The 14,650-nt window shown below is 46.0% G+C and overlaps 1 protein-coding gene across 4 annotated transcripts in view; it reads left to right on the top strand.

Moving 5' to 3' along the window:
* Positions 1–300: 300 nt before the first annotated feature.
* Positions 301–14,650, top strand: part of kcnab2b (potassium voltage-gated channel subfamily A regulatory beta subunit 2b) — a 73,091-nt gene continuing 58,741 nt past the window's right edge. For 2 of the 4 annotated variants that reach the window (XM_031566700.2, XM_031566699.2), the window contains exons 1-2: positions 303–432; positions 4,178–4,506. The gene's annotated coding sequence lies outside the window, so the exon portion shown is untranslated. Of the gene's footprint in view, positions 433–4,177; positions 4,507–14,650 lie in introns of all 4 variants that reach the window. The other 2 variants (XM_031566697.2, XM_031566698.2) reach the window with 2 other exon arrangements.

Here is a 14,650-nt window from a genome sequence, read left to right as displayed (position 1 = left end):
CAAAAATAACAACATAATTTGCCAAATATACTTAAGGGGTTAATGCCTAAACTGACGTTTCGGGAACAATTTCGAGAATGAGACAGTAATACAAAATTCCTGTCAACCTATGAACCAATGATAGCGAGGCTCACGAAAATGACAACGTTTGTAACCTATTGAAAATGGCAACTTCAGGAAAATTAGATATGACGTTTGGACAGTCGATCTTCTGCAAAACACCGACAGCACCACGGACCAATAGCAGAATAGTTGTGATTCGATTGGAGTCCACGGAGCCCAATGGCAATAACACCGACTGGGCTCTCCGCATGGTGATGATGCCAACTAGATGAAATCAAATCGCGATATTACTTGGGTGGGAAATTGCATCGCATCGGGTTATCCCAGCAAAAAGTAATTAAGGGTTTCCGTTTCTGACTGACATCGCAGGTAGGCAGAATATCTATTAGTTTGCTTCTAATGCCATTAGACGTTAGGAGAGACATCCCGTCCCCTGTGAGGATTGGAAAGTTCATTTTAACCGAACCGAAAACGTCAACTCTCAAATCAGGTTTTGCCACTGCAATATCCGGCTTCTCCCGCCGTTTGCGTGTAGAATAGAGGAACTGTAGTGGCTACTGTCTGGTTTCCCAAACATGCTGTTCCACTTGTAGCGCCCATGTGACATTATTGCTTTGTAGTCCGAGTTTCTCTCGTAATGACAGGCAGGGTAACGTTAGTAAGTGTTACGGAAAGCGTTTTGAAGAGCGGGTTGTTTGATTACCTTATTACGTTATTTTAGGCTACGCTTTTGCGTCATAGTATTTTGTCTACAGTAGTGTCATGCTCACTGGTAAGTAACAGTAGTAGGCTGAGCATCGCTGACCCGAAGAGAACTGGAATAGAATAGGAATAATGACCTCTAGATTTGTATCCGATTGAGAGGCAATGTGAGTAGCCTACTGGCAGAGAAACCGTACAAGGCAGTTTGGACTTTAATTTTGGGTCACACGCATCCTGTAAAATATCTCATTTATAAATGTCCTCACTGGCTCATATGAAACCTCACTGAAACACAATTTTGTGCTACCCTTTTGTAACATGTAAGTTCGACAGCGAGTTGGCGTTTTTAGTTGTGTAATAACACACTCCGTTGTCAGACTTCACATGAAACCCCGTCTGGATTTGATAGGTAATCATATCTTTTAAAGTGGTATTAGTTTAGGATGAGTGCTGAACATTATCTGTTTTACCCCTTGACTTTCTGCCCCTGGGGGATAAGTTTACCCGTCTTGTCATCACATTTCATGGGCAATACTGAAACTGAATGCTTTACTGGAAAGCCAGCAGTACACAGGTCAGACGTCCGGGTTTTAATATTGACAGTCATACAATGCCCTGACGGTAGAGTCAAGATATTCTTTCAGAATGTGTTTGTGAAAGAGGCAAATATCAGGCCTTTTAGATCACTATCATTTGGCCATTAGATGTTGTCCTGTCAGCCTTGCAGATGAGTGTCCTGAGACAGAGAGCAGCTCATACTGGACAGTGAGTGTCCTCTGCATTAAACAAAACCAAATGATGCATCTCAATGTGACACTCCAGCACTTCTTGTATTAAACATCAGCAGAAAACACGTTGTGTTTAAATTCACTGGGTAGTCGGCTGTCCAGTGCTCTGCTCTTTCCCTACTCTATAATAAAGGTATTATCAAATGTCTCACCTGTGACTGCGTAATAAAAATAATGTAACATGGGAAAACATCACCTTTAATCTCCTTGGCCTACTTTCAACTCAACCTCATGAAAGCAGTCACCCATAAAGGGTGAGCCTGTCAGTGCACCAAATACGTTTCCCCTCTATTGAAAATGACTCAAAAGACCTGGTCACCTAATGACACAGAAGAAAATCCTCATGATTTGTTCTGCCCAGTCGATGATGAGCAGGTAATGACAGAACTGACATTTTTGGGTCAACTGTTCCTTTAATAGTGTGTTTTTAGACTAAACTGAAAAGTGCAGTTTGACTGATAGGATCTTTTTCTAATAGATTTCTAATGGATTACTTTTTATAATCAAAGTGAGACGTAATTTGTTTCAGGCTAAGAAATCAACACTAATTACTTGTAAAAAGTTGACACAATGAAATAATTGTTCCAACATCTATTTTCTTTTGTCAGTGCACCTAAATCTAGCTAAAAAAGCTCAATAGCACCCAATGCTTGCTGTGCCAGTCACCAGTGTGCTGCATCTGAGTAATACAGATGACGTTAATAAAAGGGAAAAGCTGATGACAGCACAGTAGCTGTCCCTTCAGCACCACATCCCTTTCTCCTTCAGTGTGTCTACACGGTAGTAAGCATTCCAGCTGGCCCTAGTCTCGTCTTCCTCATCTTCCTCCTCCTCTGTGCAACACAACAGGTTTGCGTCTCGTCCTTGAGCCGTGATGAGTTGCGGATTAATAGCGCACACGCCTCTGCACCTGGTCTTACACTGAACATGTGAAATGGGTTGTGTAGCATCTCTTAATGACATGGGTGAAAAATGGGGCTTTGTGAGGAAAATTAGTCTTCATTTGTCAGGCTGATGGTAGCTCTATGCAATGCTTTTTGTCTCTCTGTCTCTCTGTGTGTGTGTGTGTGTGTGTGTGTGTGTGTGTGTGTGTGTGTGTGTGTGTGTGTGTGTGTGTGTGTGTGTGTGTGTGTGTGAGTGTGTGTGTGTATATGTGCCCCTTCTCATCTTTTGCTGCAGTTGCTGATGCATGGCCTTTGCAACTTGCCAAAACTGACTGGAGGCAAAGATACTTTTACAAAAGCCTCTGCTGTACTCTCCGTTGTTGTTGAACTTTCGAACCACAACATCTTAATGTATGTCCTCCAGGCTGTTACTTTACTTTACGTTATTTTATGGCAGGTTTAATACACACTTTAATCGCCAGCATTCTTCCAATTCCCCTTTATCTGAATTCAGAAAAATATTTAATCATGGGAAAATACTGAAACATCCAATGCAACTCCCCTCCAAATAACCTGGTGCAGTGCTTCAAAGTCAGCCTTGACAAATCCACTCTGTATTCCCTGGGCCAAGTCATGAAAAATAGTTCATACATTTTGCTGCGACTTCATCACTCTGCAGAGGAGAGAGGTCCCTTAGGTGTCGCAGCACAGGAGTCTTATTGGCACTAAGTTTGAAAGGAAGTGACCTTTGACAGTGTATGTATCCCTTCCAGCCAAAGTCAACTCTACAGCGACATTGATGACCTTCTTCCTCTGGCGGGGATGGGTGAGGGTTGTGGTGTGTGGGGAGGGGGGTCAGGGAGTTTCATCAAAATGCTGAATGGTTTGTTGGATGGAACAAACTCCATAATAGAGTGTCACCCTATACGCCTCCTGCATAGAAACCGGAGCTGTGCTTTTAAAAGAGTGCCGATTCCCTTTTTTTGGGCCTGTGCTTAGGGAGAGGTGATAGTTTGGTGAGGTGATAGTCAGATGAGGACAAGGCAGAACGCCACGCATGTCACGGAGTTAGAGAGTGAGAGAGTGTGATCTCGATACGGCTTGTTGGAGGAGGAAGGAGCCTCATTTGCAACTCCTCAGGTTCCTGTGTCAATCCCCCCTCTCCTCCTCCTCCCCCCTCCCTGTGGTGCTTTTAAAATGCATTAAGGTTAACTGTACTGTAACGCTCTGTCTGGCAGTGACACACTCCGACTGGCTTCTGCGAGAGACACTTTTCATGAATACCTCAAAGTCATTTGACTCGCAACAGGCCACACAGCGGGTCCTTGGTGAGCAGCATGTGCTAGTTTTCGATCCAGTGCGACTGGATGAATTGTCTGAGACTGAAGGTTTTTTTTGGTGACATTGAAAAGCTTCTTGTTTTTAAATGTGCCTATGTGTGTTTGTATGTAAATGTGTGTGTATGTGTGGGGGGATAATCTATGTGTGTGTGTGTGTGTGTGTGTGTGTGTGTGTGTGTGTATGTTTGGATAATGTGTGTGCTCCTAGCCTTAGGGGACAGTAGTGTTTTTATTCATCCCTACTGCTGCTGACTCTCAGTCAGTCTTTCAGCCTGTTCACCCACTACCCACTCTCACAGTCGTCCATTCTTATCATCTCTCCTCTTTTTCTTCTCCCCCCCTTCATTTACTCAATCACACACACACACGTTCTTTTTCTCTCTCTCTCTCTCTCTCTTAGAGAGACACACACACACACACACACACACACACACACACCCTCACTTGATGGTCCATACAGTCCAGGCTAGAGGCTGACTCACACTGAGACGTTGGTCGAGAGTGGGACACAGTACAGTCAGCCAAGCAGACGGCCAGGCAGGCAGTGTGGTGGTGTGACAGTGGAAGGCACCGGAACCGAGCCCAGCCAACTCCCCTCCCTCTCTCCCTCTGCTCCTCACACTCTCCAGAAGGGATCCTGCTCCTGCTCCTGCCTGCATCCATCGCCGCTAGCCGAGCCGAGCCGAGCCGAGCCGATCTGACTGGACTAGGAGTCAGCCGAGAGCAGAGGTAGGTGCTTCTCTTTCCTCTCTCATTGCTTCCCCTTCACTGTTTTCATGTGATGGGTAAACCTGATGCATGTGTGGTAGTGTGCCCTTGTTGTGGTTGTTTGTGGTCTGTGTGTTTTCAAAGTGCTAATAGAATGCTCTGACTGAGCTGACATCGGGCGTGTGTTTGTCTTTCCTCGGATTTCCTCTATTATTTGTAACTGTAACTCTGAGCACCTCACATCACAGAGCAGAGCAGAGCAGGCTGACCTCCTTTTAGCATCTGTCATGTTTACAGCAGAGCAGTGCAGTGTAGTGTAGTGTAGTGTAGCTCAGCGGAGCGCAGCGCAGCGCAGCGAGTCCTCCTGTATCACCAACGCTCTTCAGGATCATAGCACTCTCTTTAAAGAAGTAGATCTGGCGATGTATGAATTGGCTGGATACGTGTGAATTTCCCAGAGGCTGGTATATCAGCCTGTTGTGTCGGTGGTAAATGCTTTACAATTTTTTTTACCATGACAATAGACTAGGAAATATGATTGAGTGGACAGCACAGAAAGTTACAGGAGAAGTTACTGAATGAAGCAAGAGCTTATTGTTAATAATTCGGTGAGATGATGAATGATCAGATCCTATTGTCTCCCCCAAATGCAAAAAAATTGAATATGTGCCTTTGAGTAAAACTGTACGTATGGATCAAATGAGTATTTATAGGAGAATTTAAAATATTAAATTAGCCTTAAAGACTAATTCGATTTTAGCTTTCAAGCGCATTGAAATATTTGTATTATTGAATTCAAAAGAAATCTATGTCTTTTCACTTGCTTTGCATGTTTACATTTATTGTCCTCTTATTTGTCAATTATTATTGGCAGTAAATAACCTCAACTTAGTCATGGTATATGGATAGCTATTGCCTCTATTTGAAAGGTAATGTTGATAATGTTAATATCTTTTTTAGACACAGTAAAATGTTTATAAACGAGAAGAAGCTACTGAAATTTAAATGACAGCCAAGGTCCATGAGCATCTAGGAACCCTTTCAGGAACCTTTTTTGTTTGTTTGACCTCCGTTCCGCACTCTCATGTTCCCTTGACCAGAGTGCCTTTACTGTTGTCCCTTCCCTTCACACTGGTTCCTGTACTCCAGTGTGCATAAGGCGCTTTTTCACTGCAGGAACTTTGGAGAGCTGACACCTTTAAGTGGTTTTCCACTGCAGGAATCTGTGTCATCACCTGATATACCTGAAGCACGGTCCAAGTGTTAGGCGGTAGGTGCTGATGCAGTCTGTTAGGCGGTAGGTGCCTTTTCCACTGCAGGAACTTGTGGGTGGTTTTCCACTGCAAGATCCCTGTAGGACCTCTTTCAAGGCCCTGGCTGGGTGGCACTTGCAGTGATGGTTGACACTTAGTTGTTAAACGCAATGTGACAACAAGTGCCGTTTTTAAAACCAGCAGGATTTACTGGAGGTTATGCGGTGAATGCAGCAAAATAAATGATAGGTTGCATAGTAAGCTTGTTGAGGTTACAGTCACTGAATGAACACAAGCAAAACATCAGTTGAAACATAAGCTTTAATTAATCATATTAGTGATGAAGTGCAGCTTCCATGAAGCCATTCAATCGAGTGTTACATAACAAAATTACAAATCATTACAAAATTCAACTGTCGACTCGAGGTTATCCTAACGTTATCATAAAAAATATATCATAATTTTGTTATGTTCGGAATTGACGAAGAGCAAGATACTAGGCTAAGTCACTTGTTGGTCCGTAGTTCCTGCACTGCAATGGAAACAGAAAGGCTGAAAATGGCCGATTCGGGGGCCATTCCTGTAAACGTTTGCGCCACCCAGTAAGTGCCCCGAGTTCCTGCAGTGAAAAAGCCCTATTTTGGCTCGGGGTGGGCTTTGTGCTGGAGAGAAAAGAAAAGGCAGAACGCGTAGCACACTTTTCGCTCTCTACTCATCTATATGCCACATAATGATATCACTGAGTGGGGCCACGGCCCTGTGTATGGTATGTGTGTGTGTGTGTGTGTGTGTGTGTGTGTGTGTGTGTGTGTGTGTATGTGTGTGTGTGTGTGTGTGTGTGTTTGTGTGTGTGTGTGTGTGTTAGTGTATGTGATGATGTGCCCGTCCAGGTGGCACATCACAATAGAAAATGTTTTATAAAATGTTTTATTTTGAGTATGCTTTTTTTATTATGAATACTGTGTTTGTGTTCACTGTATTGGGCGTGTTCCTTTTGTGTTCAAGGAAAGTAGCGTCAGCTTGTGATCATGAATGTTTTTGTTGTATTATTTAAGTTCATGTATTTTCGTATTTTCGTAATTTTGTATTGAGTCCGCCACCAGAAGTAATTAGTCTATGGCCATTTAAACGCTGGCTTTTCTGAAGTTGGGAGGACTTTTGCGATTCTGATACTATGTGTTAGCTATCATAGATAAGAAGGTTGTTGTGAGCAACGCAATGTGACTGTCTGCTATTGTTTTTTGTATGTTTGTGTTGCCAGCTAGACAGTTTCCATTTATTTATGCTATTCGTTTGTTTGGTAGTTTTCTTCATGTTTGGTGTACCTGAGTTTTTGAAATGGAACTGTATATATATATATATATATAGTTTTGGGCCCTCTTACCTGCTGCCTCTGTCTGATTTCTCCTGCACCGCTCGGCTAACCTCCAACAGTGTATACGTACATGTGTGTATGTGTGTGTGTGTATATGTGGGTGTATGTGTGCGTCTCCTAAGCATTGCTTCCTCTGTGGACTGTGCATTAAGGTCCTCTTCCACCTGGGGCCCTGTTTGCCCACTGAATGATGACAAATGTGAGACGATGGCCCTGTCCTTTCAGAGGAAATGAGCCATCTGCAATGTTGTTCGTTGTGAAAAGTATTAGTCTGGTATAAAGGTGGAAGAAAAAATTGACACAGTGTAGTATTGTGTATATCGATATTATCATGGCGATATTTATTTATTTAATAGTATTTTTATTCATTTAAATTTTGCTTGAGTATATAGTGCCTTGGTCTGTCGGTTGTTGCGGTGGTTTTGATCGACTGACTCTTAAGTACCCAGTGCCTTGATCTGTCGGTTGTTGCAGTGGTTTTGATCGACTGACTCTTGTCTGTTCCATGACTAGTTCAGCTATTTTTCGGAGGTTGTGATATGCGTTGTGTATTTGCTGAGGTCTCCCATATCTCCTATATCTGCAGCGCAGGTCAAAACATTTAAGATAGTTGCTGCTGGGTCCAACTTTAGAATGACGTGAAACTTGAGATAGACTTAATCTTGACTTTTCATGTTCTCCTTTGGTCAGTGGTGTCACCCCAGCATTAGGCTTTTAATACACATGCTAAGACTGTCCCCACCCCCTACCCTTTCACGTAGTGTGTGTGTGTGTGTGTGTGTGTCACACTGTAAATATATCACCGTCACTATACATTATTATGCTGTGCTATGAATCACTACATAGCATTAGAAGGTGTTGATGCCATTAGAAACAACAGTGCTCTTAACTAGGGGAGAGAGGGGTAAAAACGGTGCTAAAAATGAAGAACCTGGATGAATTCCTAATGAAATCTGGCATCAGAGCAGCCAACACTTCGTGTTCCCTTTTTTTCTCTTTCTCTCAGCTGCTCCAAACAAGCCCCCAGGGGAGGTGGCCCTGCTACTGCAGCCCGACGCATCTTCAGCCCAGAAAAGAGCCGGGAACACAAAGGGTGGCTCAAAAGAAGAGAGAGAGAGAGAGAGAGGGAGAGAGAGAGAGAGAGGGAATAAGATACACAGACCTAGAGAGTGGGAGTGAGAGAGAGGGAGACAGAGAGAGAGAGAGAGAGATAGAGAGAGAGAGAGACAGGAGAGACAACGTCAGCCTTGGACAGAGATTATGCTGTGTGTTTGAGAGAGAGGGTGTGTGTGTCTGTGTGTGTGTGGACAGTGTGAAGATAGAGAGGAGGGCATGCTGACTAGGCTATACCTGTCCAGAATCCTGATGAGGCAAGAGCTGAATCCTCTGCAACTCCACTGCACCAGTGTGAGCTGTTACCAACACTTTTCCCCTCCCTCCCTCCCTCCCTCGCCCGCCCACTGCCTCCCCGTAAAGCGCCTCAAGCCGTAACACTTCACACACTGAGTGCACTACTCATATATATATGTACACGGGCGCTTCCACTCCAGGCCCCTTCATAGAGCGGTCAAAGCTGTGGCTACACTTGAGGCATGGCCAGTATGGTTTGGACTGTCACTGTGTGTTTACTGGAGATGTAAATCCCTAATGAGACACGAGACATGAGACACAGCATCGCGGCGGGCTGGTCATCTGAGTTGGGATTGGCTGTCATTAAGTTATTGCGTAATGGGTAAAGAGTAAATGCCATGAACTGGGATCAGCTTATCCCTTGCTGTCTTCTGTGCATCTATTTATAAGTCACGAAGAAACATGCAGAAATGATCTGTCCAGTTTCATATGTCCTCACACTCTGACTCATCCAACTTCATCAAAGGGCATTTCTTTCATGTGTAGATCTTTCCAGTACATTACACATCAACATTAGTATTAGTATGTGCCCTGCTGTTTAAAGAGAGGCCCTGGTAACCAGTCAGACATCTTGGCTTGATGGTTATGGAAACATGCAGCTATTTGTTGTAGAGGGGCAGTCACAATGCTGTACTCTAGTTAGGTACTCAGTCAGTTAACAGTGATAGTTTGCCATGTTCCTGTATGACTTATACAACAACTGCACTTCTATTCTAACCCTGTGCTGTAGTGATTGCTCCATCCATGAGCTGTGTACTTGGTTATGATGGACATTCCTACCCCTCTGCCTTTGCATATGGAAAGTTGGGAGTGTGGCAGTGGAGGTGGGCAAAGTGAAGTCTGGTGATCACAGGGTTACTGGGTCAGGTGTGGCCTCCTCCTGGCTGTAAGTTGTACGTGTCTTGAGCCCCTCCCTGAATGGCCATCTGCTCCCCACAGACGGGGTGTAGAGCCTTGGGTGGTGTCCTTTGCTGTAGTTGGACTGTAAAGACACTCTGACTGCTCTCGGCCGAGTGGAAAAGCGCTACATAAGCACAGCCCACGTGTTTATGAGAGTTTTCCTTCATCAGCTACACCACTGATGTTCCTGCTGTGTGAGCTCGCTCTCTCCCTCCCTCTCTTTCTTTCTTCCTGTCTTTTTCTCCACATTTCTCCCTCTCTCCTTCTCTGTCTCCCTTCCCCTTTCGCTCTCTCTCTCTCCCTCTTTCTGTCCCTCCCTCCTTTTCTCTCTCTCCCTACCTCCCTCCTTCTCTCTCTCTTTCTCTCCCTGTCTCTCTTTCTCTCTCTCTCTCTCTCCCACCACAAAGTAGTTGAAGCTGCCTCACCTCTGCATCCCAGCCCAGCCCAGCCCTGTGTGCCCTGTGCTCCCTGCCAGTTACATCATGAGACAGCAGAAATGCGAGCTGGGTGGTATAAATCAAACGTCCTTCCCCTACCTCATAATGCACCCATCACAGTACCCACATCCACCAACCGCCCCCCCCCCCTCCCCTCCTCCCGCTCTACTCTTCTTCCTCTTCTTCTTCTTCCAGCATAGACATTCCCGGCAGAGAGTGATCTGTATAAGTGCTCACCCCCTATATGAAGCCTCCAGGCCATCTCAGATCTGTCTCTGTCTCCATGGTTTGGCTGCTGTGTTGTTGTGGAGAGTTGTCCACTCTCATGTCAAAGTGATGATATCAAAGGGCTGTGTGGCAACTGGCCAAAGAAGCTGTCCTACATAGAGAACACCTTTGACATTCTAAACGATCTTTAGGGCAGAAACACCTATAATGCCAATGGCATTGCTTACACATTGCTGACGTTTTTTGGTGTGTTTGTGGCAAAAGTTTGCACCATGTTGGCTTGTACTGGCAGTTGTAAACCATCTTTAGTTTTTCAGTTGGCATGTACCGACATTATTTTCCCTTGTGCACAAATGTGAAGTGCCATTGCCTGTGATCAGCTTTGATCAGTTGTCAAAGACTTAAAGTGAAGCCATATGCTCAGTGTGATGTTGAAGCTGTAAGGACGCAGGGACGTGTGTGTCCTCAAACTGTCTCGGGGGCGATGGCTGTGCAGTCACTGATCCGAATGGCAAGCGGCAGCGTGTGTTTGAATGGCTGGAGGCTACTGTGCTGCTCCTCCACTCACACCACAGGCACTGATTGGCCGGGGGGTGGGGGGGTTGCCGCGGCACCTCGGAAACAAAGCCGCAGTGATCACACCGCCGTTGCTGCAGGGCACCCTTTCTCTGACTGCGGCAAAAGCTGATTCATCCTTCGCTCCTGTCAATAGACATTATCTACCGCCATGCATACCGCCATTGACTCTGTCAGCCTCGAGATTTAGGGATGGCCCTGACGAAGTGGCAGACCGCTCTGGCGTCTAATTTACCGCCGGAGTGTTTTCCGGGCCATGGAGAGCCGCTGGCTCTCCGTCAGCCGAGGTGTCAGCCAGGGTCAGAGGCATAAAGGGGCGCCCCAGCGACTCATTATGGAGATGGATTGCATCGGAGCTCTGCTTGATGCTGTCGGGTGTTTACACGCTATAAATTCTTTGATCAAAGTGTGCTGTTTGAAATGAATGACATCACATGCTGTAGACGCTTCTCTGTATTCAATGCACTCATTTGATGGAGTTTCATCTGCTGCCACTCAGTTTTCTAAGGGTTCAGCTCTCCTGAGCAGCCAGTTTGAGTGTGTGTATATATATATATATATGTGTGTGTGTGTGTGTGTGTGTGTATGGCATATATGTATATTACTTTAAAGACTTGTATGCATACATATTTTTATATGTATGTGTGTATACAGTGTGTATATGAGTGAATATGGGTGTTTGCGTATGTGCAGTGTTAGTGTGTGTCTGTGTGCGCGTGTTTCACTACATGTTTGTCAGTGTATGTGTACAGAGAGTGTTTAAGTGTGAATGTTGTTGTTTTTGTGTAATAATTACAGTTTGTCTGCATAGGCATGTGTGTCTCTGTCTCTGTGTTTGTGTTTGTGTTTCTGTGTGTGTGTGTGTGTGTGTGTGTGTGTGTGTGTGTGTGTGTGTGTGTGTGTGTGTGTGCACTCTCCCCAGTTTCACGGTGTGTTCTGGAACGTGGCAGAGCTGAGGAGGGAGGAGGGCAGACTGTGCCAGCTGGCCCCTCGGTGGGCGGTGCCGGGCGGGCACAGATTGGGGGTGTGGAGGGCTCTGGTGGTCTTTGTGTTCATGGCACTTTCCGCTCGCCACAATGAATCACCGGGCACTGACAACACCTCCGCTCCGCTCCGTCACCTGCAACAGACAGATCTACAAAACACACTCATGTAGGATCAGTCACAGGGTGATGTGCAGGGTGAGAGCAGGGGGTGGAGGTATTTTGTGGTATTTATGTTAGGTGAACCCTAGTTACCTCAGGACTCCGGAGCTGCACATAAGTATATTTATTAGACAAACAACAATTGCAATCAGGCTCACTCCCAGCACAAGGCTGAAAGTGAAGCAATATTAAACACATCGCACAAGGTTTATATAGACAGAAGTTTAGCGTTCAGCAGGGAAAACTAATTTTTTCAACCCTTTGTTATGACATGATATGGTGAATGTACATGTCCTCTAAACACCAGCATAGCATAGGACAAATAAGGACCAGCAAAGAACTGGTGAGGGAGAGATGGCAGCTCTCAAAAGATACAGTTCTTTGGTAATATGAATCACTGTATTTGTGTTGAAGGAAAGGAAAAACATTTGTATTCTTTGATTCGTTCATTCTCAAAGTTTGGGGAAGACTGCACTGTGATCTTATTAGCTTATGTAGTCTTGCCCCCATCCCCCCTCCCTTTTTGGACAGGACTAGACTAAATCAACAGTAACCTTAAGCGCAGCCTCTTAGGTTACAGGCATTCCACTTTGTAAGATCAAATGGGCAGAGTACTCTACTTTCCCACTAAATATCACATGTCCACTCCGAGCCACTTTTCACTCAAACATTTATCCTCCACAAACACTCTGTCATTTGAAACTGCCCCCGTCTCAGGCCCCTAGCGTCTCAGAGTTGCTGACGACTTTTGTCTCTGGAGACGTAATTCAGTCATTTGGTGGTATTTTGTCCTTGAGTCTCCCTCCCTCTTTCTCTCTCTCTCTCTCTCTCTCTCTCTCTCTCTCTCTCTCTCTCTCTCTCTCTACTCTCTCTCTTAAACACACACATAGATACATCTACACAGCACATTTACTACAGTTTTCTACAGTTTTGGTTATACCTCAAGCCTATATCAGTGGTTTAGAGATTTCCATCTGCTTGATGATGAACACAAGAAGGTCTGTTCCCTTTCTAAGTGCACTGTAACACTAGCACGTGTACATAGTAAGCGTGTATTTATTTGATGTTGCATCGCTGATGGGTAAAACAAGCCCAAGGCATCAAGGTCAGGTGTTCCACATCAGAGACCTTTGCCCCTCTGAGAGGCAGCTCTCACATGCAGTCTCCAGCCTCCGAGTGTCCGTCATATGCAGCCTCTTATACCTGAGGCAGCTCTCACATGCAGTCTCCAGCCTCTGCGTGTCTGTCATATGCAGCCTCTTACACCTGAGGCAGCTCTCACATGCAGTCTCCAGCCTCTGCGTGTCCGTCATATCCAGCCTCTTATACCTGATCTCTGCACCTGATGGTGGGGATAGGCAGGAGACCCTCCTGCTGGTTGCTGCTGGTGGTGAATGATACATGCACGCGGCGCGGCTCACACATCTAGGGCATGGAGAATGGGGTGTGGAGATGGAGGAGATTGGAGGCTAGAGAGAGTGCTGGAGCAGGAGGAAGAGGAAGAGATTGGGGGCTAGAGAGAGTGCTGGAGCAGGAGGAAGAGGAGGCTAGAGAGAGTGCTGGAGCAGGAGGAAGAGGAAGAGGAGGCTAGAGAGAGTGCTGGAGCAGGAGGAAGAGGAGATTGGGGCCTAGAGAGAGTGCTGGAGCAGGAGGAAGAGGAGATTGGGGGCTAGAGAGAGTGCTGGAGCAGGAGGAAGAGGAGATTAGGGGCTAGAGAGAGTGCTGGAGCAGGAGGAAGAGGAAGAGGAGGCTAGAGAGAGTGCTGGAGTAGGAGGAAGAGGAAGAGGAGGCTAGAGAGAGTGCTGGAGCAGGAGGAAGAGGAGGCTAGAGATAGTGCTGGAGCAGGAGGAAGAGGAGGCTAGAGAGAGTGCTGGAGCAGGAGGAAGAGGAGATTGGGGGCTAGAGAGAGTGCTGGAGCAGGAGGAAGAGGAGATTGGGGGCTAAAGAGAGTGCTGGAGCAGGAGGAAGAGGAGGCTAGAGAGAGTGCTGGAGCAGGAGGAAGAGGAGGCTAGAGAGAGTGCTGGAGCAGGAGGAAGAGGAAGAGGAGATTGGAGGCCTGAGAGAGTGCTGGGGCAGGAGGAAGAGGAAGAGGAGATGAGGGCTCAGGCAGGTGCTGGTGACCCGCTTTGTTTCCCATCAGCCCACCTGGCTGCTTTCATCACTGTGGATCATTCGCTGTCCACTCTGGGTTCAGTCTTTTGCTGTTTAATTCTTGTCTTGTTTATTGTCTGTCTCTCTTTCTTTTTCTCCCCCTCTTTCTTTCTCGTTTTTGTTGTGCTCTTTTTCCTGTCTCCTTTGCCTTAGTTGCTCTCTCACTCTCTCACCCACCTTCTCTATCTTCCTTTCTCTCCCTATCTTCCCTCCCTCCCCTTTGTCTCATCTCTCTCTCTCTCTCTCTCTCTTTCTCAAATGTGTTATTGGAGCACATCTGCTGGGCTTTATCTCCTGTGTGTATAAATCCACTGGGCTGGCTGCTGTACAGTGCCCAGACACAGAGAGAGCCCACAGCAGGTGCTGGCCTCATCATGCTCTCACCAGCCTACACCACACACACACACACACACACACACACACACACACACACACACACACACACACACACACACACACACACACACACACACACACACACACACACACACACACACACACACACACACACACACACACACACACACACACACACACACCACCACCATCGTGATGTGTGTGTGGAGGGGAGATACAGTAGTTTGCTAGAGTTGCGTGTCTGTCTTTCATCTCCCCTTCTCAGTTTATTTGCACTTTCTTTAATGTTTGGCGTCACTGTGATGGTGTGACTGATAGGGTGGTGTTTTTGTG

This window comes from Clupea harengus, chromosome 4, assembly GCF_900700415.2.
Source record: "Clupea harengus chromosome 4, Ch_v2.0.2, whole genome shotgun sequence".
Taxonomy (NCBI): domain Eukaryota; kingdom Metazoa; phylum Chordata; class Actinopteri; order Clupeiformes; family Clupeidae; genus Clupea; species Clupea harengus.
Note: the sequence above shows the minus strand (reverse complement) of the source record. Positions and strands in the feature narration are given on the sequence as shown.